The sequence below is a fragment of the Anarrhichthys ocellatus genome, unplaced genomic scaffold (genome assembly GCF_004355925.1).
Source record: "Anarrhichthys ocellatus isolate YVR2014 unplaced genomic scaffold, GSC_Weel_1.0 scaffold596, whole genome shotgun sequence".
Classification (NCBI taxonomy): Eukaryota; Metazoa; Chordata; class Actinopteri; order Perciformes; family Anarhichadidae; genus Anarrhichthys; species Anarrhichthys ocellatus.
The window spans coordinates 4,915-15,429 of record NW_022280570.1 but is presented as its reverse complement, the minus strand read 5'-3'; the positions used below and the strand labels follow the sequence as shown (position 1 = coordinate 15,429).

The window sequence follows — 10,515 nt, the reverse complement described above, 5'->3', positions numbered from 1 at the left end:
AGTGGCAGAGCTGGTCAGGGTGTTGTGGGCGTACTCCACCCACAGGAGCTGCTGGGACCAGGACGATGGATGCTTGGAGACCAAGCACCGTAGAGACATCTCAATCTCCTGGTTCTTGCGCTCAGTCTGGCCGTTAGATTGCGGGTGGTATCCAGATGACAGGCTGGCTGTGGCCCCGATGAGTGTGCAGAACTCCCTCCAGAACACGGATGTAAACTGAGGTCCCCGGTCAGAAACCACGTCAGTGGGGAGACCATGGAGCCGGAAGACATGCAGCAGGACCAGCTCAGCAGTCTCTTTAGCCGAGGGGAGCTTGAGCAAGGGTACAAAGTGGGCCATCTTGCTGAACTGATCTACCACTGTCAGGATGGTGGTATGTTTGTTGGACAGTGGTAGACCGGTAACAAAGTCCAAGGAGATGTGGGACCAGGGCCGATGGGGCACAGACAGAGGTTGCAGGAAACCAGCGGGAGCCTGGTGGGATGGTTTGTGCTGGTTGCAGACAGGACAGGCACTGACGAACTCCCGGGTGTCTTTCTCCAGAGTAGCCCACCAGAACCTCTGCCGCAGAGCATCCCTGGTACGCTGGCTCCCGGGGTGGCAAGTGAGTTTGGAGCTGTGGGCCCACTGGAGGACGTCGGACCTCAGGGTCTGAGGGACGAACAGGCGGGCAGGAGCTAGGACCGGGCTGGTCCTCCAGGGCGGCCTTGACTCTCTCCTCTACCTCCCAGGTGACTGAAGCAACCAAGACAGGGGCAGAAAGGATATTGTCTTTGCAAGGGGTGGAATCACCCTTATCAACAAACTGGCGGGACAGGGCGTCAGGCTTGACGTTGCGGGTACCGGGCCGGTAACAGAGGGAAAAGTTGAATCGGGTAAAAAAACAGGGACCATGTGGCTTGCCGAGAGTTCAGTCTCTTGGCAGACTGAATGTACTCGAGGTTCTTGTGATCAGTCCATACCAAAAAGGGCAGGCTGGTCCCCTCAAGCCAGTGACGCCACTCCTCAAGGGCCAGCTTAACAGCTAGCAGCTCTCGGTTACCAATGTCATAGTTCCTTTCAGCAGGTGAGAGCCGCCTAGAAAAGAAGGCACGGGGTGGAGTTTCAGGTCGCTGGCAGCCCGCTGGGATAGGATGGCCCCCACCCCAACATCGGAGGCATCCACCTCCACAACTAACTGTCTCTCTGGGTCAGGGACTTGGAGGATAGGGGCAGAGGTAAACCGGGCCTTAAGGTTCTGGAAGGCCTCCTCAGCCGAGGGTGACCACTGGAACAGCACTTTGGATGAGGTAAGGGCCGTGAGTGGGGCAGCCACGGTGCTATAGCCACGGATGAACCTCCGGTAGAAGTTAGCAAACCCCAGGAATCGTTGCAGCTGTTTACGTGAGTCAGGGACGGGCCAGGACGTAACAGCTAACACCTTGGCTGGATCCATCTGCACAATCCCCTGTCCCACGATGTACCCCAGGAAGGAGACAGATGAGGCGTGGAATTCACACTTCTCTGCCTTAACGAACATTCTTTAGGAGGCGTTGAAGGACTGCTTGGACATGGTGAATGTGCTCCTCTTGGGACCTGGAGAAAATCAGAATGTCGTCAAGGTAGACGAACACCTGTTTGTTTAACATGTCTCTCAGCACATCATTCACCAGGGCCTGGAAGACAGCTGGGGCATTGGTGAGACCGAAGGGCATGACCAGGTATTCATAATGTCCAGTGGGGGTGTTGAAAGCCATCTTCCACTCGTCACCCTCTCGGATCCGGACCAAATGATAGGCGTTACGCAGGTCGAGCTTGGTGAAGATGGTAGCCCCCCGCAGCAACTCAAAGGCAGAAGAGATGAGTGGGAGTGGGTAGCGGTTTTTGATGGTAATGTCGTTGAGGCCCCTGTAGTCAATGCAAGGCCTCAGTGACTTGTCCTTCTTTCCCACGAAGAAGAACCCCGCACCAGCAGGTGAAGAAGAGGGACGGATGATCCCAGCAGCTAGAGAGGAATTTATGTATGCCTTCATGGTCTCTCTTTCAGGTGCAGATAAGGAATACAGGCGACCCCTGGGTGGAGTGGTACCTGGTTGCAGGTCAATGGCGCAATCGTAGGGGCGATGTGGAGGCAGAGATGAGACCCTGACCTTACTGAATACCTCCCGATAGTCATGGTATTCAGTAGGCACCCCTGACAGGTCCGAACCAGAGCTGGAACAGACTGACTGCCGGGGTGCAGCAGCTTGTTTCAGGCAAATCAGGTGACAGGATGAGCTCCACCCCAGGATGGCTCCTGTGGCCCAGTCTATGTGGGGGTTATGGCGGTGGAGCCAGGAGTAACCCAGGATTAATGGATGCTGGGGTGACCGCAGGATAAGAAACCGGATAGTCTCATGGTGGTTACCAGACAGGAGCATACGGATTGGCATGGTCTGGTGAGTCACTCTCCCCAGTAGGTGGCCATCTAGGGTGCTGGCAGGAATAGGGCATGGCAGAGGTACCCGGATGATACCCAGCTGACGGGCTAGGTCCTAATCAATGATGCTTTCGTCAGTGCCAGAATCAATGAGCGTAGTGAGGGTCTGGGATCCGTTCGCGAGCAGAAGCTGAACGTGGCAAAGGGGTCTTTGGTTGGGAGAGAGTCTTGTGGTTCGGCTCACCAGTACCTCCCCTACTACTGGCGAGCCATGCCTTTTGCTGGGCACCGGGACATAAAGTGACCAGCCTGGCCACAGTACAGGCAAAGATTTCCCCGGTGGCGACGCTCACGCTCCTCTGGAGTGAAACTGGTGCGCCCCACCTGCATGGGTTCAACGCCCCCAGGTTGAGGCCCTGGGATGATGCTGGTAGCTGCTGGAGGACCTCGAGGCCAGGTGGAAGACTAGCGATCTGTCTCTCCCTTGCGTCGCTCCTGTCGCCTTGCCTGGATGCATCTGTCCACTAGGGAAGTCAGTTCAATTAACCCATCCAGGTTGGCATTTAAATCAAAAGAAATCAGTTCATCTTCAATATACCCAGCGAGTCCAGCCAAAAAAACCTCACACTGTCCTCACACTGTGCACACTGGGCATAGTCAGCAACTGTCCGGTCTCCTTGACGCAGTTCCACAAGTCCCCCGGCAGGATCAGGACCCTTGGAGACCGCCCCGAACACCTTGCGTAGCTCCGCAGAAAAAGCCAGGAACGAAGAGCAGGCTGGCGTGCGCCTCTCCCATTCAGCGGTGCCCCAGAGTTGTGCTCTGCCTGTCAGGTGGTTGATTGTGAAGGCTACTTTAGCTTCCTCCAAGGCAAACGTGTAGGGCTGCAGGGAAAACAAGATGGAGCAGTTGGTGACGAATGGGTTGCAGCCCTCAGGTTTTCCAGCATAGCGCTCTGGGGTTCCCACACGGGGCTCGTGTGCTGGAGCAGGCGTCGGAGGGGCAGGAGGCGAAGCTGAGACTATATGCTGGGTCAGGGCTGCCGTTAGTTGTTGGACCTGAGTGGCTAACGCAGCCATAGCCTGCTCCTGTGCTGCTGCTGACTGACGTGTCTCAGTGGCGATGTTGGTCATCAGTGCCTCATGCTGCTGGAGAGCCCCCTCAATCCTCTCAAAACGGCTCACTGGTGCAGGGGTGTGTGCTGGGTCCATGACTGGCCAGATTGTAATGTAACGGGTTGTATATGGACCCAAATGCAACACAGGATTCCAGAGATCTTTGGCTTTTATTGCTAACTTCAAATATAGCAGGCAGAGTTCAAACAGGGTCAGGATCAGAAGGCTGGTGGGTTTACCGGGAGTCAGGCAAGGCGGGTAAAACAGGGGCAGGCAGGGTTTCCAGATACGGCAGGCAGAGTTAATCAAGATCAGGATCAGAAGGCGGGTGGGTTTACCGGGAGTCAGGCAAGGCGGGTAGAACAGGGGCAGGTAGGATTGGTAACAGGAGAGCAGTCTGTGAGAGTGTGCTGGAGAGTCTGGCATAGAACCGAAGAACAATCTGGCAAATGTGTCTGGGAGGCAGGAGTCTATATAGGGGCTTGATTACTGATCAGAGGCAGGTGAGTGAACAGGTGAAGGGAGTTTAGACTAATGAGGAGGGAGTGACTGACAATAAGAGTGAGGAGGGTGTGGAGCTGAACTGTGACATGCCCTGTGTCATCTAAAAGTGAGTGGATTACCCTCCTCTGCCCACTCTTCTTCTCCAGGCCGAAGAAGAAGTTAGAGGGAGTGTCCATCTCTGTGATGGTCTGGAATCGGGACCGGACCAGTGCACCCTGAACTTTAACGTCTAACAGGTCGGCCAAAGCCATTTTTTTTATGTTGAGGACTTCAATATGTCCTTGATCTCCTGTGGACTCGCTTAAACTCTCTAGTTCCACTATATCAGTCTCCAGGTCCTTCACAGATCTGGTGATGTCTCGGGTGACGTTGAGGGTGTGCTGCTGGCAAAGGAGCCTAATCTCAATCTTACCATGGTCCCACCACTGCCTAAGACTGCTAAAATCGCCTTCCTCTGCCTAAAAACACCCCAGAAATAAATAAGGACCTCTCTAAAATTCTTATCAAAGGTTAAGACTGAATTAAAATGCCAGTACGCACTTTTAGGCAAAATGTTCCGAATGAACTCATTACATAAAAGCAACGAATGATCCGTAAAACCAGCAGGTACAATACTACACATTTTAAAAATATTAAAATGGTGCTTAAAAACATAAATACGGTCTAACCTGGCTGAGGAGATCGTACCCTCTCTGAGGTGAGACCATGTGTACTGTCGGCAGTCTGCATGCATCCTTCTCCACACATCCATCAGGCCATGAGAATGGACCAGCTGCCGCAGAGCGTGCTGTGAAGCTGGATGTGGCTCTGCGTGGTTGCGGTCTACAGCCGCATCTTCAGTACAGTTAAATTCCCCCACCAAGAATAAAAAAATCCTCCGAGGCACAGCCATTTAAAACATCATTAACTTTTTGTAAAAACAGCTTCCTCTCCGCACCGATTGTTGGAGCATACACATTGATACAAACAGCAGTAAAACGGTCAAACCGTGCCTTAACTAAAAACAACCTCCCCTTGATGTTGTTTGACCTCCAGTGAGACTGGAGTAAAGGACCTGGAGAAGAGGAAGCCCACTCCTCCGCTGAGGTTTGTGTTGTGACTTAAGAGGACTTCCCCTCCCCACTCCCTCCTCCAGTCTGCCTCATTGGTGCTGTCGCTGTGTGTTTCTTGTAGGAAGAGAACATCAATACCTTTCATTTTCTTAAGTTCATAAATAGATGCTTTCTTCTTAACATCTCTGGCTCCATTGACATTCAAGCTTCCTACTTTTTTCCTACTTTTTCTCAATCCATTGAGAATAAAAAAATAAAAACAACAATAAAAACCAAAAAATTAATTAAAACACACATTGGAGTTTTCGTCATGACCATCGTTAATTGTTTTTTTTTAACTTTCAGCACAAGTTTTCTCAGTCTAAAAACCTCCTGATTAGTAAAACCAGACTCATCCCTCTGGCTCATGTGGAATCTGGCTGAGTTATAAAATAAAGCCAGATCTGGGAAAAACTCTTGCATTTTTACATTTCTCTTATTTTTTTACTTTTTGCAAAAAGGTTTGTATAGCTTCTGCAGTGTGGAGCTTTTCCTTCTGGCTATTAGTTAAATTAAAACTCTGGCCATCGCTGCTGTCTGACACACAGTCCTCACTCTCTGCCTGCCCCCTGCCTGTCTCCTTGTTCTTCCCAATCTTACTGGCTTTAGCCTCACTGCCTGTGTTTTGTTTCTTTTTTTTTCTCTTAGTTGCAGATTTTGGCTCCCCTGCTTCCTCCTCTACCATCTCAGCCTCTTCCACCTGCTCCTCCCCTGTATTCAGTTCTCCACCCGCCTGTACTTCTTCCTGTACTTCTTCCACCTCACCTGCCTCCTGTGTTCCACTAACCTGCTCAGTGATGTCTACAGGTTTCTCACTACATCCACTTTCACCCGTTTCCTTTCCTTCTTCTCCATCCTCACCTCCCACCTTACCCAAAGCCTCTCCCTCACTGTCCTGGACACTCTCACCCTGTAGGCCAGGCACAGCAGCGGCACGGCGCGGCCTGCGGAACCGCAAAAGGCCGCTGTAAACTCTGGAATAAAAGATGGCATTCAAATAATGTTCATGCTCTGTTCGAAGCCTCCGACTGACCTACTATTCATAGTATTCATAATCAGTATGAGAGTAGATCGAGTATGTCCTGTGTTCCCACCTCAGAGCATGTGGATGTCGTGAATGCAAGAATCTTCCCGGATGTGGACTGGATTAGCAAAGAATTTAGAGTCTAAATTCTAAATTGAGAGTGCTCAGGTTCGGTGCTCAGGCTCGGTGCTCAGGCGTGTGTAACACACTTCGGGTTACCACCGTGGGGTTCGTGAGCGCAATGACTCAGATGACACTCAGATACAGTTTCTTAACTTCTTTATTCACCTCGGTTCAGACTTTCTCCGGCCGTGCAATCTCCGACTGCGCCCGCCGTCTGCTCTGTGGTTTGTCTGTCGTCTTGTCAGCAGCACTCCCAGCCTGTGGCTCTGCTCTCCTGCAGCACTCTCACCCTCTGTCACTGTTTGTGTTTTAATAGCAGAGAGACACACCACGATTGACTACAGGTGAGGCTAATTAAGCCTCTTACCGGCACCGTTCCCTGAACCACTCCCCCCCACTCTGTCCCCTCTGCAGCTGCGTCCAACCACGCCCAGCCACCACAGTGTGATGCTCAGGTTCGGTGCTCAAGTTTGGCTCCGGGGATGAATTAAATTGAGGAGAATAAAGAACGTCCCGCAGGGCTCCATACTCGGACATTTATCTTTTTCCACCCAGTGAGATGTGTGCTTGAAACACAGCTACAGTCAATTAACATTGATCTTTTTTTTCTACGGAGGACTGCATGGGTGTGTGTGAGAGTGTGTGTGTGTGTGCATCGCTGGTGTGCATATGGAGGGTGATCCATTGGCTTTGTTATTACAAAATCACATAACAACATACCCAGTTGGGTTCAGCATGACGATCAGTGCCATTTTCCATATCTGTAACCTCGAAAGAATTTATTAAAAACAGCGTCCAATCAGCCTCTGAACATTCGTCACTACTGTCATTCATCAATGGAGCTGGATGCTCACACTCACCACCAGCCATTGAAGATGATAATTAACACAACATTAAAATCCATTCATATTCTCCATAAACAAGCCCTAAAAACACTTGATAAAAAACCCAAAAGTCACCATCACTGCAATATTCTCACCAAACACCATATCCTGAGTTGGGTGAACATCATTAAATTTACTGATGTGTGTCTGGTTTTTAAAATTTTACATGGTTTGGCCCCGCCTCCACTTAGTGATTTTATTAAACAAAGCAATCAAAGCAGCAGACTCCCTAGATCTGCTTCAAGAGGTGATTGTGTAATTCCACATAGGTCAAGCTCGTTTAGTAAATCTACATTCTCTGTGAAGGCAGCTCACTCGTGGAATGCTCTGCCGCCACACATACGCACACAAAACACGTACAAAACATTCAAGCATAACTTCAAGGAATGGCTTGTTGCCAATCAGGTGTGCAAGCATTGATGTACTGTCTGTCCTGCCTGCTTGTTTCACCTATATGTGCATTTGTCTTTATTCAGTGTTGCTATTTTCCATTTTGATGTGTATGTTATGTGCTTCAGTGTTGTACTGTATATGTGCTTGTACTGTAGGTGGGTTTGTTCTGCGTGACGCATGCTGCAGCCTGTTATGTCTGCTCTGCTTTAATGTCGTACACTTTTCCTTTGTATTGGTTTTGTCTATACGTTGCTGTCCGTTTGTCTATGAATTTTAATTCCGTTTCCATTTGAGACTTTGTTATTTTAGGCTGCCTTGAAACATCTGGCCGGGGACAGCAGATGTAAACTAGCCTCTCTGGCTAACTCTGGCTCACTTACAGTTCAGCTGTTGATTAGTGTGCATTGTCCCTGAAAAATAAATAGATAAATAAACAGACTGTGACATGTTGATGAATGTCACAGGGCATAAAATCAACTCACAAGCTTATTCTTATTAAATGGCACCGTAGGTGTATGTGAAGCAGCTTGTATATTGGCGACTGTGGGTCAGTGTTAGAGCAAGGCCATCCTTCAGAGGATCGGTGATTCGATTCCTGGCTCCGCTAGTCCATGTCGATGTGTCCTTGGGCACTTAACCCTAAATTGCTCCCGTAGCTGTGCCTACGTTGTGTGAATGGTTATGAATGTTACATTCAGTTGAGGAGAATGTAACATGCATAACCTTGCACGGTAGCCCCTGCCATCAGTGTATGAATGGGTGAATGATGACATGTGGAGTTAAAGTTATACCATTTATATTGGAAAAATGTAGTTAGGTTTGGGTAAAATCAATATCGCAATCATAAAGGTGACATATAGAAGGAAAAAGCAGGTTTCCATGGTTTTTCAACAGGAGTAAGTTTCCCTGGTGTGTCTAGAGTAACCGTCTTCTACTTGATGCTGGATATAACATCTTATGGGGTTCATGTGCAGTAGAATCACCTCCAGCTAAGTGGCCATGAAGCACTACTGAATCTACCTCACTGTGATTATTATTGAGGACCTAACGCGGCAGATCAAACATGTTCTGTTGTTGGCTGTAGGAATGTATTGTATTACTTTCATACTGTATTTAGACAAAGTTATTGGACAGCTTTGAAGTAAGAGAACAATCACCGGTATGATTTATCCTTGGTAACCGGAGATATTGCTTATGTATTGGTACAAAATTGAGGTACATTATGTACAAATGTTTGAAATGGCACACAGCCTATCATTGAGTCTAGTTTATATACACATTAATTCTAATCCTGATTTCCATTTCATTCATGATATGATAAACACATGGAACAGGAAAAAACCTGGATATTTATTAAATCATAACTGTTTCTAAAGCTTTCTGATCATCTGCGTGCAGTATAAAACAGATTTGAGTTGATGGAGATACCTCAAAAGTTGATAGTCTATACGGTTTGGATGCTGGATGTCTGAAATGCATATAGCTTCTCCATCGAATCAATGGGAATGTGATGGAAAACACGAACGACTAAACGATTAATGCGCCGCATTTTCTTTTATTTCACTGTGCTTCGTTACTGGCACACCTGAGAAAAAGGTCCGTTTTAAGTCCCAATTAAAGAGTCAATTTAAGTCATATAACAATTCAAGACCAACAATATATAGGCGCACAACACATTTACATACACAAAAATACTTCTAAAAATGGGTATTTATTACTTTCAAATACATGTCATATTTTTAAAAAAAAAACATTTTTTTGAAAAAAAAATTTCAAAAAAAAAAAAATGTAAAACTCAAAGATTTAATCAAGATCTGAATCTGTATTATTTGAGGAGACAAACAATACAGTGCTGTAGCAGTCATTTCATTTCACCACCATCTCATCATTTTGTGCTTTTTGTATGACTTTCCATTTGTGCCCAATGAATCGTAGACACAGTGAGAGTATTAAACTCTTTCGTCGCCTCTGGTGTTATTTCACATCCATGGCAAAAGGACAGTGCCGACATGACTGTCCCTGAAGACTGCAGGCACCAGGTTTGAAAGCGACAAGGTCCGATGGAATTAGAGGGTGAGCACGTACAGTACGGACTAATGCACGCACACACACACACTAATTCACAGCCACACATCAACGGTCGCTGAACGTTTCCCCTGACACCTCCACACCTCTCTGTGCTGTACGGCCCGGGTCAGCAAAAGGTGGAGCAGAGGGCGCGGCTCCAAACCAGGTTCTATGATAATCCAGGCAAGCAGACTGCAGTAAAAAACACACACGCACACACACCAGACACTGTTGAAATCCGACACCTGCTGTGTAGCTGGCCCCGCCATTACTTTGCTGAGTAATATGACATTTAAGCCTTAATCTCCATATGTGTCTGTGGTTGGGTTTGTTTCCTTTCTGCATCTGAGTCTCCCATAGGCGCAGCTCGGCCTGGAAAGCTCATATTGCATCATACATGTCTGTGATCACACATGTCTGTGATCACACGTCCCCATCCCTGAAGCTGGAGGTTTAGCGCAGTGAGATGCTTCGTTATGTTGCACATAAAGCCAGCTCACATCGCCACTTTTCGTCCCGGAGCTCTGTGGTGTGGCGGGCCAATTATGATAAACATATGATATTTTCTGGCGGGCCGTCGTACCGAGGGCCGGATACATGCTGACAATTTAATGACAAGTCTCTAAATGTGTTGATTCTTACGACGCGTTTCATCTGGGTTATTTTGTCCAGGGCCCAGTTCAGAGTCTGCATGTTTCCTTTTTAAATATTTCTCCATCGCTGTTCATCTTGTCACCTCAACCTCTCCCATCATTTAGTTCTGTCTTAAATTAACACGGTCATTACTGCGCTACCTACTGCCACCCACTGGCATGGAAGAGTATTTATTACTCAGCCAGCCACTATATTGCAGCTCAGACGCTCAACAATGGCAAAGTATTTGCAGCAACTAAATAATATCTTATTGACTAATTAA

General features: G+C 48.1%; 1 pseudogene; it reads right to left on the bottom strand.

The window, feature by feature from the left end:
- Nucleotides 1-283: 283 nt before the first annotated feature.
- On the bottom strand, nucleotides 284-7,007 carry LOC116376773 (uncharacterized; annotated as a pseudogene).
- Nucleotides 7,008-10,515: the final 3,508 nt, after the last annotated feature.